This window comes from Carettochelys insculpta, chromosome 33 (assembly GCF_033958435.1).
Source record: "Carettochelys insculpta isolate YL-2023 chromosome 33, ASM3395843v1, whole genome shotgun sequence".
Lineage (NCBI taxonomy): Eukaryota > Metazoa > Chordata > Testudines > Carettochelyidae > Carettochelys > Carettochelys insculpta.
In genome coordinates this window covers 2,096,134-2,111,202 of record NC_134169.1, presented here as the reverse complement: position 1 = coordinate 2,111,202, position 15,069 = coordinate 2,096,134, and the positions used below count along the sequence as shown (strand labels likewise).

Sequence of the window (15,069 nt, the reverse complement as noted above, 5' to 3'; positions counted from 1 at the left end):
AGGGCTCCTGCTGTTCCTTCCTGTGGGAGGTGTGTGTTGCAGAGCTGGGAATCTGGGGATCCTCACCTCCCCCAGGCCCACTCTGCAGCCCTTCCCTCTGCCTGGGGTGGTGACTCCCACTTGCTCCCTGCCAGCCTCTCAGCCTGGTTCCTTCAGCTCTTTAGGCGTCCTGCTCAGAGCAGCCACAAGAAGGAAAGCAGAAAAGACCTGCCCATGGCCAGCATGGGGCTTGAACCCACGACCTTGGCGTTATTAGCACCACGCTCTGACCAACTGAGCTAGCCGGCCAATTGCAAAAGGTATCACAAGGGGCCTTTTTGGAAAGGAGCAACAGGCAGCTGCAGGACCACTGAACAGGGATTTTCTCCCCTCCCCCACCAGCCTGGCCTCCCCTTTCAGACTCTCTCACCCATCCCCCACTGCTCTGAGCCCAGCTTGGAGTTCCCCCAGCCCCGGCTGCCCCTTGCCAGCTGTCCTGGGCCCTGCAGTGGGTCCCTCAGATCCTGTCTCTCCCACCCCTCCCCACTGCCCTGATCCCCTTGTCCCGTTAGCCCTGCCAACCCCCCCACTGCCCTTTTCCCCTCCTCCCTCAGCCACAAGCCCTGGCCGGGTTCCCCTTCACACCTACCACCTCTCCCCGCTGGCAGCCAAACTCCTCCTCCCTCTGCACTGCACAGTCACCAGCTGAAACCTTGGGCCCTGCCCAGGGGCTATGTCAGAACGTCTCCCACCTGCACAATTCATGTCCACTGCAGGGGGTTTGCTTCTCAGCAGGGTTAGGAAATGTTGGTGCGGAAGCAGAAGGAAGCTACAAGAGGGATCTCAGGTGTGTCAGGTCAGCACTGGGGACAGCTGGGGTTTGAGGTGAATTACCACTGGGGTGGGGGCAGAGCTGGGTGTGGCTGGGAGTGAGACGCCCCCAGTCACTCACTACTGTGTGCACATGGTGTGCAGGGACAGGACTGGGGGGTATCCCTGCAGTGGCAGGTTGAGGGCAGGAGCTGCTCCCGCAGACAGGGCAGAAAGTAGCTCCTGCCGACAGGGAATTGTGTGTGTGTTACAAAGGTGCTGGAGGAGCTGGCTGGCACAGGCAGCCCCCAGAACCACAAAGCTGTGAGGCACAGACTCTCTTCTGGCAGCCACAGCAGCACCTTCCCCACACCAATCACAAGTGCCTTTTCCCGAGCTCCAGGCTGTGACTAGATTCTTTCCAACGCTCCTTTTCCATCAGCCTTTACCTTCCCCAGCAGGGAGAGAGATTGCCAAGGGAGGTCTTCTCTGCTCCCCAGCCAGACGTAGGGAAACATTAAGAAAGACATACAACAGGGCAGCACTGGGAGCTGAATCCATGTTCTCCTGTTTATTAGTCAGGTACGTTAGCCAGCTAAGCCACCTTATTATGTCACTGCTTGCTGATAGGGAGGTGACTGTGTTAGTCTGTATCTTAAACCAAAAAAATGGTCCTGTTGCACTTTAAAGAAATGTGTCTTTGTGGGGTCAACGCACACGATTGGACTGTCCACAACAACACCTTCCCATTCCCCAGCACAGACATTGTGCCAGAGGGAAGCTGGAGTTGCTGCCCAGAGGACATTGAGGACGGGAGGAGTTAAAATTCTCCTTTCACATATTGTGCCCTCTGCAGTGTACAGGTCAGAATCCACCAGTCTCCCCTCCTCTCTCCCCACCTGCCCCGGTGCCAGGATCCCACAGGACACTGAGGATGGGAGGAGTTCGGGTTTTCGTGTTTTTTATGTGCCTTTTGTGTTCCAGACCCTTGGGGTGCGTTTGCAGAGGGGGCTGCCAGGGGCAGGACATGAGCCCTGCAGGGCACTGGTGGGTGTGTCTGTGACATCACAAGGGCCTTTGGAAGAACCTCAGATGATTGGTTAAAGGAGGTGGGGAGGTGGTGACCTCACAGACACTCCAGCACAATGGCCAGGTGGGACAGGCTGCAGGGCTGGGCCATCGCAGAGACCCCCCCACAGGGCTTTGCTCAGGGAGTCTCCTTCTTGAGAGCTCTGCCCTGGAGGCTGGAGAGAGAATTCATGGTGAGGAACGTGAGTGCAAGGAGGATCCTCTTTGGCCCTTTCTCCTTTCCCACGACTAACTGCGCTGGACGGCAGCATCTGTGTGGGGAGGGTCAGAGTCTGATCCAGGTGGTGGAGGGCAAAACAGAGACAGGGAAAACACCAGGTTAAGGTTCTGCCCTCGTCAGTGCTAAGTTGTGTCAGCCTTAATGTGTTCTGTCAATATTACTGTGGTTGCATGAAGTGTTTGGGAGAGCTGCAGCACCAGTGAGTGGCAAGACCAAGATTTCCTAGTACTCCATCGACACGCAGGAAGCTAATTTCAGATGCAGCCAATGGACACACTGTGGCTTATTTCAAATTAGGCTCAAGCCCCTGTCTTAGCAGCCCCTGTTTCCACATAGCTGCTATTACTTGTACTTATACAAGGAGGTTTACTCATTTCAAAATAAGCCATCCCCTATTTATTTCTGAATTATTTCAAAGCAGCGGTTGCCTTGTGCAGAGGCTGGGATAGTTATTTTGAAATAACTTTGTTGTGTAGAACCCCCTTATAAATCCAGGGCTGTGACAGACACAGCAGCAGCTGCTCAGAAGATAACAAGCCCTGCAGGTCAGGCTGTCACTCATCAGCACCCCAGTGAAGGGGCATTAGGAAGGGTAGTGGAGTGAAGGGAATAAAGGGCAGGGCTGCTCCCTGCAAAACAGAGTGAAGCCTCCTGCGCAAGACTCTCATCTGGTCTCCAGAAGCCACTCAACTTCCTTCATGTCTTTGGACATTGCTGCCTATAGAAGTCCAGCAAAGGGTAACAGAGGAACACCCTGCACTTGTCTGCTGCCTAGCAAGGGCTCGACCCCTTGGTTTTATGACAACCATGCGCTACCCACCTAAACTATCCAAGCTACAGAGAAACAGCTCAGAAGGGCCCTTTCCGAAAGGAGCAACAGGCAGCTGTAGGTACAGTGTGGTTCCTGGCGTGAGATTGTTGTCCCTCCCCCACAGATCAGCATCCCACCCAGGCATCCCCTCAACCCCTCCCCCACCACCCTGAACCCCAACTTGGAATCTCCCACTCAGACTCTGTCTTCTACTCCCCACTGCCCTGAGCCCTGGCTCGGAATTCCCTCAGACCCTGCCGCTCCTCACCCGCTGTCATAGGCTCCTGCCAGGTTTCCTCTCAGACCCTGCCTATCCCCTCCCTCTCTTCCCCTGAGCACGACATTAACATGGCCCATGTTCCCTGGCAGAGGGGTAACAACATCAGCCCCTGCTGCAATGTGCTTCCTTTGGAGGTGTGATGGGGTTCTGGGGTCCCCCAAGCTCTGCACCCTGTCCGCAGGCAGGAGAGTCTCTCACTCAGCAGGAAAACAGCAGGTTTATTAGCCGATAGGACACAGCATCATACAGAGGAGTCAGTACAGCAGGCAGAGATAGCCAGTCCAATCCATGTTGGGGAGAGGAGGCCCCGAGGGGCCCCCAGAGCTGGGGCCTTGCCCCCTCCTTTGTCTCTCTCTCTCTCCCAGCCCAGACTAACTGCTTCCCAACTCCCAGTTCCAATTCAAACCCCTCAGGCTCCACCTCCTCCTTTGTCTGCAGTACAAAGGTGTTACCTGGTCATCAAGGTTACCCTCAGCAGGAGCCCCACACCCTCTGTGAGCCACTCACACACACACAGGTATCCCCCACTCCATCACATCTCTCCCCGCTTCCAGACCGAACTGAGCAGGGTCACTCAACTGGTGACCTGGGGAAGTTCGGGGCTCTCCCCTCGTGACAGGGCATCGGCTGTACCCTCAGTGCTCCCCTTGATGTGCACCACCTCCACATTATAGTCCTGCTGGGGGAGGCTCCAACTCAGGAGCTTGGTATTGGCCCTTTTCATGTGATGCAGCCGGGCAAGTCCCTTTAGTTCCCTTGGGTTGGTTGGTCTCGCTGCTTCGGCCCCGGTCCGTCAGCCACGTTCTCAAGTCGGGCAGGCAGAGCCCATACAGATGCTGCAGCACCAACAGATCAAACAGGTCTTTTGTGGTCTGGGTCCTGCCCCATCTGACCACCAGTCCATACAGCTGCTCCAGCCAATGTCTGGAATTCAGTTACAGTCCAGTAACGGAAGGTACAAATGCTTCCATCCTTGGCATTTTGCCAGACCACCACAATGGCTGTGTGCCTCAGTTTCCCCTTCCATGCCACACAATAGGTTTGGAATGTTCCTTCTCAGGTCAGAGGTTGCAAGACTAGTTACAGGGAACAATGGTGACATTTCAGAGTTACAGACTCCTTCAACATACAATTCATGCTTCTACATCAATGTCCTCATGTCACATGGCTCTTTTCAAACATTCAGTGCATGGTACAATTCTACAGCTTTTGGTAGCAGCACCCCTTGGTTACAGCAGTCAGCGTGAGTAACAGAACAAACCCATTGCAACTGTACATTTACGTTGCTCTTTGGTAGACCACAACTTTTGTGTAACCCCCTTGAGAATCTGGTATTTTGGGGATAAATGGCTGAGGCCTTTCTTAGCACCATCAAGTTCTAATCTTCTCCCTTGCCCCCTGGGGTGGAAATCTGATCTCTCTGGGTGTGCCCTCCCTTCTAACAAGAGCTGGGCCATTGATGATCTCAGGGAGACGGCCCCCTTCCTGCCAGTCTGGAAATTTGCAAACCAAACTGCTTTCTGAGAGTTGTTTTGTGAGTCCCAGATGCAGAATCCACATGGAGGAATCCCTGTTTATCCCTTACTGGCCCACCAGGCCCACAGCTCCTTCATCCTTCCACCTCCAACTACTGCCTCCCCATGGAATCAGAAGTCGAATCCAGTATGAGAATATAAGTGTTTCCACCATCTGGAGATGGGGAATTGCTGGCGCTCTCCTGCATCCTACAGAGATTGGCTGTGCAGCTGTTTTACTTGGTTCTCACAGGGCTGCTCACGTTCCCTGATAGTTTTTACTTTACTTGCACCAGCTTCCAATTCCTGAGAAACTTTTACACTGCCTGCTTTGGACCCTTCCAGAGCACAGCCAGTGGTTTCACACTCAGGCAGGTCCTGGCCATCAGGAGCTGAAACAAACTTCTCCCCAGGCAAAGGGTTGCTCTGGCTCTTACAGACATGCACCTTTCCTGTTCACTCTCCTTCACCTCACTCCCATTTTCTGCAGTCCCCACAGACGGGTCAGGAAAAGTTTCAGGGAAATTCTCTTCCTCAAGAGCTCCGCCAAACAATAACTCACCCCTGTCTGGCTCCACAGGGGCACTGCTCCCTTGAGCCACAACCAGCTCCTGGGTTTCACCTACACCCAGGATCACTTCTGGCCCATTAGGCAGATTCCCACGTAATCCCCCTCCAGGCAGACAGCCAGTACCACCGGACAGAAGGTTAGGATCCCCTTCCTCCCTTCTGCTACCAGCTCCTTTATCTTCATCAGTCAGCGTAACTCCATTGCCCGTCTGTTCTTGTGTCCTGGCGAGAGGATGACTCTGGTAGGACAGAGTCCTCTCACCCCTCCCAGTAACACCTCAGCATCAGGCAAAGAACAAGTACCAGAATCGTCTGGTCTCTGGGATTCCCTGATGATACTAACTGGATTAGACCAAGTTAAAGCATCATCCCCCCTGAGAGACACAGAGGTAGGCCCACTTCCCATCTGGGCTTCAGCTGCCCTCAGATCCAGCTCTGGGATCTTGGCTCCATCTCGAGCCCTCACAGGCTCAGGCAAAGGATTCACTTCCCCAGAAGCAGAAGCACTTTTCTTGCACCAAGGACCAGTGTCCTTAGCAGGGACACCACTGCCCATTCCAGAGCCCTTCCCTCTGCTCCAGCCCCCATGGCCGGATTCAGAGACACACCTGGAATGCTCTTTTCTGGTGGATCCTTCTCCAGCCATCCTAGGCTGGGGAATCTTCCTCAGACAATGGGCTAGTTTCCTCATTGGCACCTTTTCCAAATGCAGGCTCTGCTCTCTCCCCAGGCTGCTGCTGCTGCTGTTCAACACAGACAGACAATGGGAGACACTCTCTCCTTTGTCCCAGCCCCCCGGCTGGTCTCCACACACACACAGAAGGTGAAGCAGCTTCTCTCACAGACAACTTGCCATTCCCAGTGGATCAGCTGCTTTCCTGCACAGACACACAGGCACCTTCCTCGGCCCAGGCCTGGAAACCTCTTCGCAGGTCTGTCTTGGCCACTAGTAGATGATGGGTTGGAATCGCTCCTTCCCTCCTTGAGCTGCGGCAGGCCACTCGGTTCAGAACTCCATGCAGTCCAGGGTTCCCTGCCCCGATCCGGGCTCACCTCTGCAGGATTCTCCCCAGCCCTCAGCTCCGCCACTGCACATCCATGCTGCCTTGTCCAGCTCCTTTAATCTCGATTCGGTTTCCAGGTGCTGCCACTTCACAGTGGAGTTGCTCAGCATGGTTGCAGGCTCTCAGGCTGATGCCCTCTGCACCCCACAATTCCTGGAAGAATCCCTTCAGTGTGCCAGGCTCCTTGCGGGTCACAAGCTGCCCGGGGTTAGGCCGTAGGCCCCTCCGCCCTCTGGGACCGACTCCAACAGACTCCCAGCGGAACCCCTTCTTCAGTGTGACACCCGCTCTTAGGGACCATGAGCACCCTGTCTTGGGAAGGACTCATTCAGCGTCAGCCTCCTTGTGGGTCACTTGTTTCTGGGGGTTGGGCCCTTGGCCCCTCCACCTTCTGGGACCGACTCCAACAGATTCCCAGGAGTAACCCCTGCTCGGGTGTGACACCCCCTCTCGAGGACCACGACCGCAGTTGCTTGGGTTCGGCCGCAGGCCCCTCCGCCTTGGGGAGCTGCACCTCACTGCCCTTCAGCACACCTGGGTCTCGCAGGCCCCTCTTCTTCTTCCGGGGCCCCGGTCACTTACTGCTGGATGCTCCATCCTCGGGGTGCAGAACATCCCACTTCTGACACCAGTGTGATGGGGTTCTGGGGTCCCCCAAGCTCTGCACCCTGTCCGCAGGCAGGAGAGTCTCTCACTCAGCAGGAAAACAGCAGGTTTATTAGCCGATAGGACACAGCATCATACAGAGGAGTCAGTACAGCAGGCAGAGATAGCCAGTCCAATCCATGTTGGGGAGAGGAGGCCCCGAGGGGCCCCCAGAGCTGGGGCCTTGCCCCCTCCTTTGTCTCTCTCTCTCTCCCAGCCCAGACTAACTGCTTCCCAACTCCCAGTTCCAATTCAAACCCCTCAGGCTCCACCTCCTCCTTTGTCTGCAGTACAAAGGTGTTACCTGGTCATCAAGGTTACCCTCAGCAGGAGCCCCACACCCTCTGTGAGCCACTCACACACACACAGGTATCCCCCACTCCATCACAGGAGGGACCCCAGTCTGCTGCCTGCTCCTGAGCTCAGCTGCTCCCAGCTCACCCACAGCACATGGCCTTGGAGCAGCAGCTGCCCTGGCTGCTCTCCTACCACAGACACAGAGCCCACAGGAGCAGAGCCCACAGCTGTCACCCCAACTCCAGAACCTTCTGCATGTGCAGTGCTAAACCTGCCCACCAAAATGACCCACCTGTAACTCGTTCCTACCTGCTCCAGGGGTATCTCCCTCATCAGTACATGGCTCACCTGTGCATCACCACTTTCTCTCACCTGAGGCAGCCCATGGCCCTGACTTCCTCTCTCTCATCCAGCGTCCAGGTGAGAGCACTTCCTCTTCCCACCAGGTGGGAGACAAGCTGTTGACAGTGCTCTCTTGTGCCATTGCACATCCTTCAACGCAGAGAGCCCGGTGGGACCCCCCTCCCACGGTTGGAGGGCGAGCTGCCGGGGGCTGGCCGGCCTTCGCTGCCTGGGGCCCCCGCGGGGCTGCCTTTCCTGCCCCCCCGCTTCTGGGGTCGGCCCCCCTCCTGCCTCGGGCGGGCGGGGCCTGTCCTTCTCCCCCCTCTCCTCCACTTCTCCAGCTGGTTCTCTCGGGGGCTGCTGGGTGGGTGGAGGGTGGGGGCCTCTTGCCCCCTGCCCTGCAGCGGGGGGCCCCCCTGCTTTTTCCGTCCTTTGGGGGGGAGGCTGCTGGCCCCCGTTTGGGCCCGCCTTCCGGCGGGCGGCTGCTGCGTCCTCGCCGCCTGGGGGGGGTGGGGGGCTCTCTTGGGGCGGCGGTTGGGCTCCCTCCGCGCGGCCTCCTGTGGGGTGGCTTGGGGAGGGGTGACTTTGGGCGGGGCCCCTCTCCGCCGGGGCTCCGGGGGGGGGGGCTGCGTGGCCGGGGATGGGGTGTTGGGGCGTGGCCCCTGCCCCGCCCCTGCGGCCACCCCCTCCCCTGCTGCCCCCCCCGCGCCCGGCCGCCGCTGGGGCCCCCTCCGCCTGGGCCCCTCTGGTCGGCTGCCCCTGCTTTCTCCCCTGCCGTCTCGGGGCTCTGCGGCGGCGGCTGCTGCGGGCCTGCCCCTCGGGCGCACGTGGGCACACCCCTCCCCCCGTTGACCCCCCCCGACCCCCTTGGGTTGGCTGCGCCTCCTCCTCCGCCCCCCCGCGTGCCCGCGCCCCTTCCCCCCCTTTTTGTTTGCTTGGGCGCCTAGGCCCCCCCCCAGCCCACACGCACGCACGCGGGCTTTGCTTCCCTCCGCGTCCCAGTGCAGAGACAGGAGCCATCTCACCGTCTTGTGCTGGGAGTTGTGGCCTTTCTTTTGTGTCTCCCTTTCCCTGACCTCACTGCCCTTGCCCTGCCCTTCCCCCATCCGACTGGGCCCTCATGCCCACCAACAAATCCCCGGGCATGGACGGGCTGACCGTGGAGTTTTACCGCGTGTTTTGGGACGTCCTCGGCCCAGACCTGCTCAGCGTCTGGGCCGAGGCCTTGCAAAGCGGGGTCCTCCCCCTGTCATGCAGGCGTGCGGTCCTCACCCTGCTGCCTAAGAAGGGGGACCCCCGCGACCTCAGGAATTGGCGTCCCATCTCGCTCCTCAGCACGGACTACAAGATCATTGCTAAAGCCATCTCCCGTCGCTTGGGGTCTGTGCTGCAGGACGTGGTCCACCCCGACCAGACCTACACCGTCCCGGGCCGCACCATCCTCCATAATCTGTCCTTGGTCCGGGATCTCCTCGAGCTTGGGTGTAGGGACGGCCTGTCGTTCGCCCTCCTGTCCTTGGATCAGGAGAAGGCGTTCGACAGGGTGGACCACGGGTATCTCCTGGGCACCCTGCAGGCCTTCGGCTTCGGACCCCGCTTCGTCGGGTTTCTCTGGGTGCTGTACGCTGCCTCGGAGTGCATGGTCAAGCTCAACTGGACCCTGGCCGCTCCGGTCAGCTTCGGACGGGGAGTACGACAAGGCTGCCCGCTCTCAGGACAGCTGTACGCTCTGGCCATCGAGCCCTTCCTCTGTCTCCTTCGTCGGCGGTTGATGGGGTTGGTGCTTCCAGAGGCAGGGCTGCGGCTAGTCCTGTCGGCGTACGCCGACGACGTGCTCCTCGTGGTTCAGGACCCGGGAGACCTGGCGCGTCTGGAGGCTTGCCAAGCTACCTACTCGGCAGCCTCCTCCGCCCGGGTCAACTGGGTCAAGAGCTCTGGCCTGGTGGTCGGGACTGGATGGCAGACGAGCCGCCTCCCGCCCGCGCTTCAGGCCATCCGGTGGAGCGCGGGTCCGCTGCTCTATCTCGGCGTCTTCCTATCCGCCACGCATCCCTCTCCGCCGGAAAACTGGCAGGGTTTAGAGGGCAGGGTCGCTGAGCGGTTACGGAGGTGGACGGGGCTGCTCCAGTGTCTCTCCCTACGCGGGAGAGCACTGGTGCTGAACCAACTCGTCCTTTCCATGCTCTGGTACCGCCTCAGCACCCTGGTCCCACCCCCTGGGTTCCTGGACCAGCTCCAGAGGTCAATCCTGGGGTTTTTCTGGCCAGGACTGCACTGGGTCTCTGCAGGGGTACTCCACCTCCCCCCGGAGGAGGGAGGACAGGGCCTGACTTGCATGCGCACTCAGGTCCATGTCTTCCGCCTCCGGGCCCTGCAGGGACTCCTCAACACCGACGACAACAGTGCAGAGAGTCCGGCATGGAGTACGCTGGCGCACGCTTTCCTCCGCCGTCACCGAGGGCTCCGATACGACCGGCAGCTCTTTTATTTATCCTGGAGAGACCGTCCGCGAGGCCTCTCGGAGCTGCCGGCCTTCTACCAGGACCTCCTCCGCACTTGGCGGCTGCTCGCAGCCTCCAGGTCCTTGGGGGCCACCGTGGGGGAAGACCTCCTCGCGGAGCCCCTGCTACACAACCCCCACCTTCGTGTGCAGGCGGCGGAGTCCCCCGTGGTGCGCCGGAGGTTGGTCCTAGGTGGAATCACCAGGGTCGGAGACCTCCTGGACTACGACCGGGGAGACTGGATGGACGCCCCGGCGCTCGCCCAGCGCATGGGGCTCTCCAGCCTACGCTCCCCCCGTCGCGTACTCGAGGAGGTGAAGGCCGCCCTGCCGCCCACTGCTCACGTCTACCTCGGCCGGGTCCTGCGAGAGGGTGCACCCCGCCCCCCTCTCACTCCTAGCCCTCCGGACCTCTCCGTGGGCCCCCGGCTTCGCGATCCTGCCCGCCCCCCTCCCCCCCACCACCTCAGCCGGCTGCATACCTTGCAGCCGGTCCCCTTCCGAACCGCGCCTAGACATCTTCTGTACGCGCTCGTGCTTCACACGCTCCACTTCCCCACCCTCGTGTCCCGCCCCGACCACAAGTGGCGGGACCTCTTGCCGCCAGCGCAGGGTGGGGAGCCCCGGTGGGCCAGCCTCTATTCCACTCTGGTCCCGCGGCCCCCCGGGGACATCAGCTGGAGAATCCTCCACGGAGCGGTGAGCACGGGCGTGTACCTGGCGCGGTTCACCCCCATCCCAGACACCTGCACCTTCTGCGGCATGAGGGAGAACCTGGCGCACATCTACGTTGAGTGCGCCAGGCTGCAGCCCCTCTTCCGGCTCCTCCAGAACCTCCTCTTGAGGTTCTGGCTGCACTTTTCCCCGCACCTCCTCATCCTGTCACACCCTATCCGCGGCCCCACAAAGTCGCGGGACCTCCTCGTCTGCCTCCTCCTGGCCATGGCCAAACTGACCATCTATAAAACCAGGGAGAGGAGGCTGGCAGAGGGGGCGACCTGCGACTGTGGGGCCTACTTCCGTTTCTCCCTTCGCTCACGAATCCGGGCAGAGTTCCTCTGGGCGGTGTCCACCGACTCCCTGGACACCTTCGAGGAGCGGTGGGCGCTGGCCGGGGCGCTCTGCTCGGTATCCCCTTCCGGCTCCCTCGTTCTAAACCTTTGACCCTCACTCCCGTCCCTGTTTTTTTCCTTTGTTGTCCCCCGTATTCACTTGGTGACTGGGTGTTTTTAGTGGGCCCCCCCTCAGTGTGAGAGGGGCCTTTTAGCCGTGGGCAGGCTATGCCTGCCCACCCCCCCCAGTAACGCCAATAGGACCGCAGAGAGCCCGGTGGGACCCCCCTCCCACGGCTGGAAGGCGAGCTACCAGGGGCTGGCCGGCCTTGGCTGCCTGAAGCCCCCACAGGGCTGCCTTTCCTACCCCCACTTCTGGGGTCAGCCCCCCTCCTGCCTCGGGCAGGCAGGGTCTATCTTTCTCCCCCCAACCCTCACCCAGTTCTTTTAGGAACTGCTGAGTGGGTGGAGGGTGGGGGCCTCTTGCCCCCTGCCCTGCAGCGGGGGCCCCCCCCTGCTTTTTCCATCCTTTGGGGGAGAAACTGCTGGCCCCCATTTGGGCCCACCTTCCAGCGAGCAGCTGCTGCATCCTCACCACCTGGAGAAGGTAGGGGGCTCTCTTAGGGCGGCGGTTGGGCTCCCTCCACACAGCCTCCTGTGGAGTGGCTTGGGGAGGGGTGAGTTTGGGCAGGGCCCCTCTCCACCGGGGTCCCGGGGGGGGGCTGCATAGCCAGGGGTGGGGCGTTAGGGAGTGGCCCCTGCCCCACCCCTGCAGGCACCCCCTCCCCTACTGCCCCCCCCACACCCAGCTGCCGCTGGGGCCCCCTCCACCTGGGCCCCTCTAATCAGCTTCCCCTGCCTTCTCCCCTGCCATCTCGAGGCTCTGCAGCAGCAGCTGCTACGGGCCCACCCCTCAGGCGCACGTGGGCACACCCCTCCCCCCATTAACCCCCCCCCGACCCCGTTAAGTTAGCTGCGCCTCCTCCTCCGCCCCCCCACCGTGCCCACGCCCCTTCCCACCCCCCCTTTTTGTTTACTTAAGCGCCTGAGCCCCCCCCCAACCCCCACACACACACAAACTTTGCTTCCCTCCACATCCCAGTGCAGAAACAGGAGCCATCTCACCACCTTGTGCTGGGAGTTGTGGCCTTTCTTTTGTGTCTCCCTTTCCCTGAACTCACTGCCCTTGCCCTGCCCTTCCCCCATCTGACTGGGCCCTCAGCCCGGCCGGTGGGGGAGGGGCGGCCACGCCTCACTCCTTCCTTCCCTTCCACTCTCCTCCCCCTCCCCCGCTCTCTCTTAAAGGCCCCCGCCCCCAATAAACTTTTTCCCTCTCAAGACCCACCAATATGGCCCCCACACCCACTGGAGGGTCATCTGGTGACCCCTCCCTCCCTCCCCCCTCCACGGTCACCCCTCCTACCCCCGAAACGGCAACCCACTCGTCCAGGGCTGCCCAGAACTCTACTACCACCATGTCGGCTGAGGGTGCGGGCGCAGGCTCCGGGGCTCCTACTGCCTCCGCCGCGGCGCCCCCTGGCGACCCAGCCCCAAACCCTCCCCCCAAAAGGGCAGGAGGGGCCAGGGGAAAAGAAAGGGCAAGAGCCCCGCCCGGAAGGCCAAACCTCCCGTGGCGGGGACTCTCCCCCAGGCTGCCCAAACACCGAGTGCAGCCTCCCCTTCTTCCCTTCCCCCCGCTCCCTCCACCGCTCCTGGGGGCCCCGACCTCTCGGCCCCCAGGTCATACGCCCAGGCGGCGGCCGCCGCCTCGCACCCTACTCCTGCCGCCTCCGCCGGGACTACCATCCCCAACGGTCACGGCCCCTTCCCCGCACTCACCAGGAGGCACGGAGTCCGCTGCCTCCTGGTGGCTGCCTCGCCCCACGTGGAGACCTACGTGCGGGCGTTGGCACGGGTGGTGGGGCCCGCGGCCGTGGTGGCGGCCTCCCGGATGTTCGGGAAGATCGTTTTCTTCCTGGCTTCGGAGGCCGCCGCCCAGGAGGCGGTGGAGAGGGGCCTGGCGGTTGGGGGCGTGCACGTGCCCCTGGAGCCGCTGGACGACCTGGGCGTGCGGGTGGTTTTTTCTTCTGTTCCACCCTTCCTTCCCAACTCTGCCCTTTTCCCCTTCCTCACCGCCCTGGGCCGGCCTTTGACGGTCCTGAGTCCCCTCCCCCTAGGCTGTAGAGACCCCGCCCTACGGCACGTGCTCTCCTTCCGCCGGCAGGCCCGGGTCCAACTGCCGCCGGCGGCAGCACAGGGCGGGGTGGCCCAGGAGGGGACTATACTGGTGCCCTATCAAGGGGCCCAGTACCGGGTCTTTTATACCCTGGGGGAGGCCCGGTGCTTTATGTGCCGGGCGGCGGGGCACGTCCGGAGGGACTGCCCCCTGGCCCGGCGCGAAGGGGAGCCCGGGACCTCCTCCGACCCGGGGGGCGTCAGCCACGGGATCGGCGGCGCCCCGACCGCGACAGGCCCCGGGACCGACCCTCCTCCTCTCGTCCCGGACGGATCCATCGCCGCTCGGGCGTCGGAGGATGCCCGGACGCATGGTGCCGGGCAAGAAGAAGCAGGCGCTGGCGCCCGAGCGGGCACAAGAGCCGGGCCTGCGGAGGAGAGGGAGGAGGGGCCGGCGGCAGGACCAGAAGGGGGCCCGTCCCGGGGAGGGTCGTCCCTCCCCCTTGCCGCCCCGCCCCCCTCTTACCTGCCTCCCTCCTCGTCGACCCTGTCCCCTGGCCCCTCCTCCTCTACTGCCCAGCCCGCCCCCTCGGAGGGCTGGGTGCTGGTGGGGGGGAAACGAAAGAAGAAAAGTGCGCGCACCCGGCCCCCCACCCTGTCGGAGGACGAGGTGGAGGCGCCGCGCAAAGCGCTAAGAAGAGCCACCAGCCCAGACCCACCTGCCGAACCCCCGGCTACCGATCATCTGCCGGGGGCGACGGGGGCTGCCGCGGTGGCGGCTGAGAAAGGCGACACCCTCTCCGCCCCGGAGCCAGAGCCTCAGGAAGCCGAGAGGGTTTTTTGTGCACCCACGCCCTCCCCCGACACCCCTCCGGCCGCGACCCAGACTACTGCTGCGGAGCATCCGGAGGAGGTGAGCCCCGGCCTCGCCCTCCTCTCACAGGAGGTCGACGCCCTAGGCCTCACGCCGGTGGCCCTGGACGTGGACAGCCTCCTACTGGAGGTCTGTGGGCCGTCCATCCACTCACCCCCACTCTCTCCACTCTCCCCCTCCCCATCTACCAGCGACCCTTTGATTACCACCCCCCTCTGCCTTGGGACGTCCCAGGAGGCGACCCCCCCCTTAATTAGGGATGACCTCCCCACGGGAGCCGGCCAGCCCCTGGGCACCCTGGGGGAAGCAGAGTTCCCCATGTCCCCCGCCTTTGGCCCCGGAACCGAAGACCCCAACACCTACCCCCTCGACCAGTTGGCGCTTCCTGCCGAGCATGTTGGCACTTCGCCCATGCCCCCCTCCCCCGCCCCACCGTCCGAGGAAGCCCCTCCTCCCGAGACACCTTCTCTCCATACCCCCGCCCCTGCTCCCATCTTAGCCCCATCACCTGCCATCATTCCCGTACCTTCTCCTAGCCAACGCCCCGCCACAGAACTTGCAACCCTGCCCCCTCCAGACCCTCCCCTCCCTCCTCTGCCTCCTCCCCCTCCCCCTCCCCCTCATGAACCTCCCCCTCCCCTGATGAGTCTCATCCCCCCTGCCCTCACCCCCACCCCTCCTCCTCCCACCCCTCCCCTTGATCCCTGCCCACTCACACCTGCCCCCGAGACCATAGTCCCTCAGGAGGCCCCCCCTATATCGCCCTCTCCCAGCACTTCCGGGGCTGCTCTCCCTCTGCCACCCCCATCCCCCCCAAAACCAGACCCCAGTCCCCACCCCAACCCTT

The 15,069-nt window shown here is 61.9% G+C and overlaps 1 non-coding gene across 1 annotated transcript; it reads right to left on the bottom strand.

Moving 5' to 3' along the window:
• Positions 1 to 214: 214 nt before the first annotated feature.
• TRNAI-AAU (transfer RNA isoleucine (anticodon AAU)) lies at positions 215 to 288 on the bottom strand. The gene has a single exon. It is a non-coding gene; the product is annotated as a tRNA-Ile (tRNA).
• Between the last annotated feature and the right edge of the window lie 14,781 nt (positions 289 to 15,069).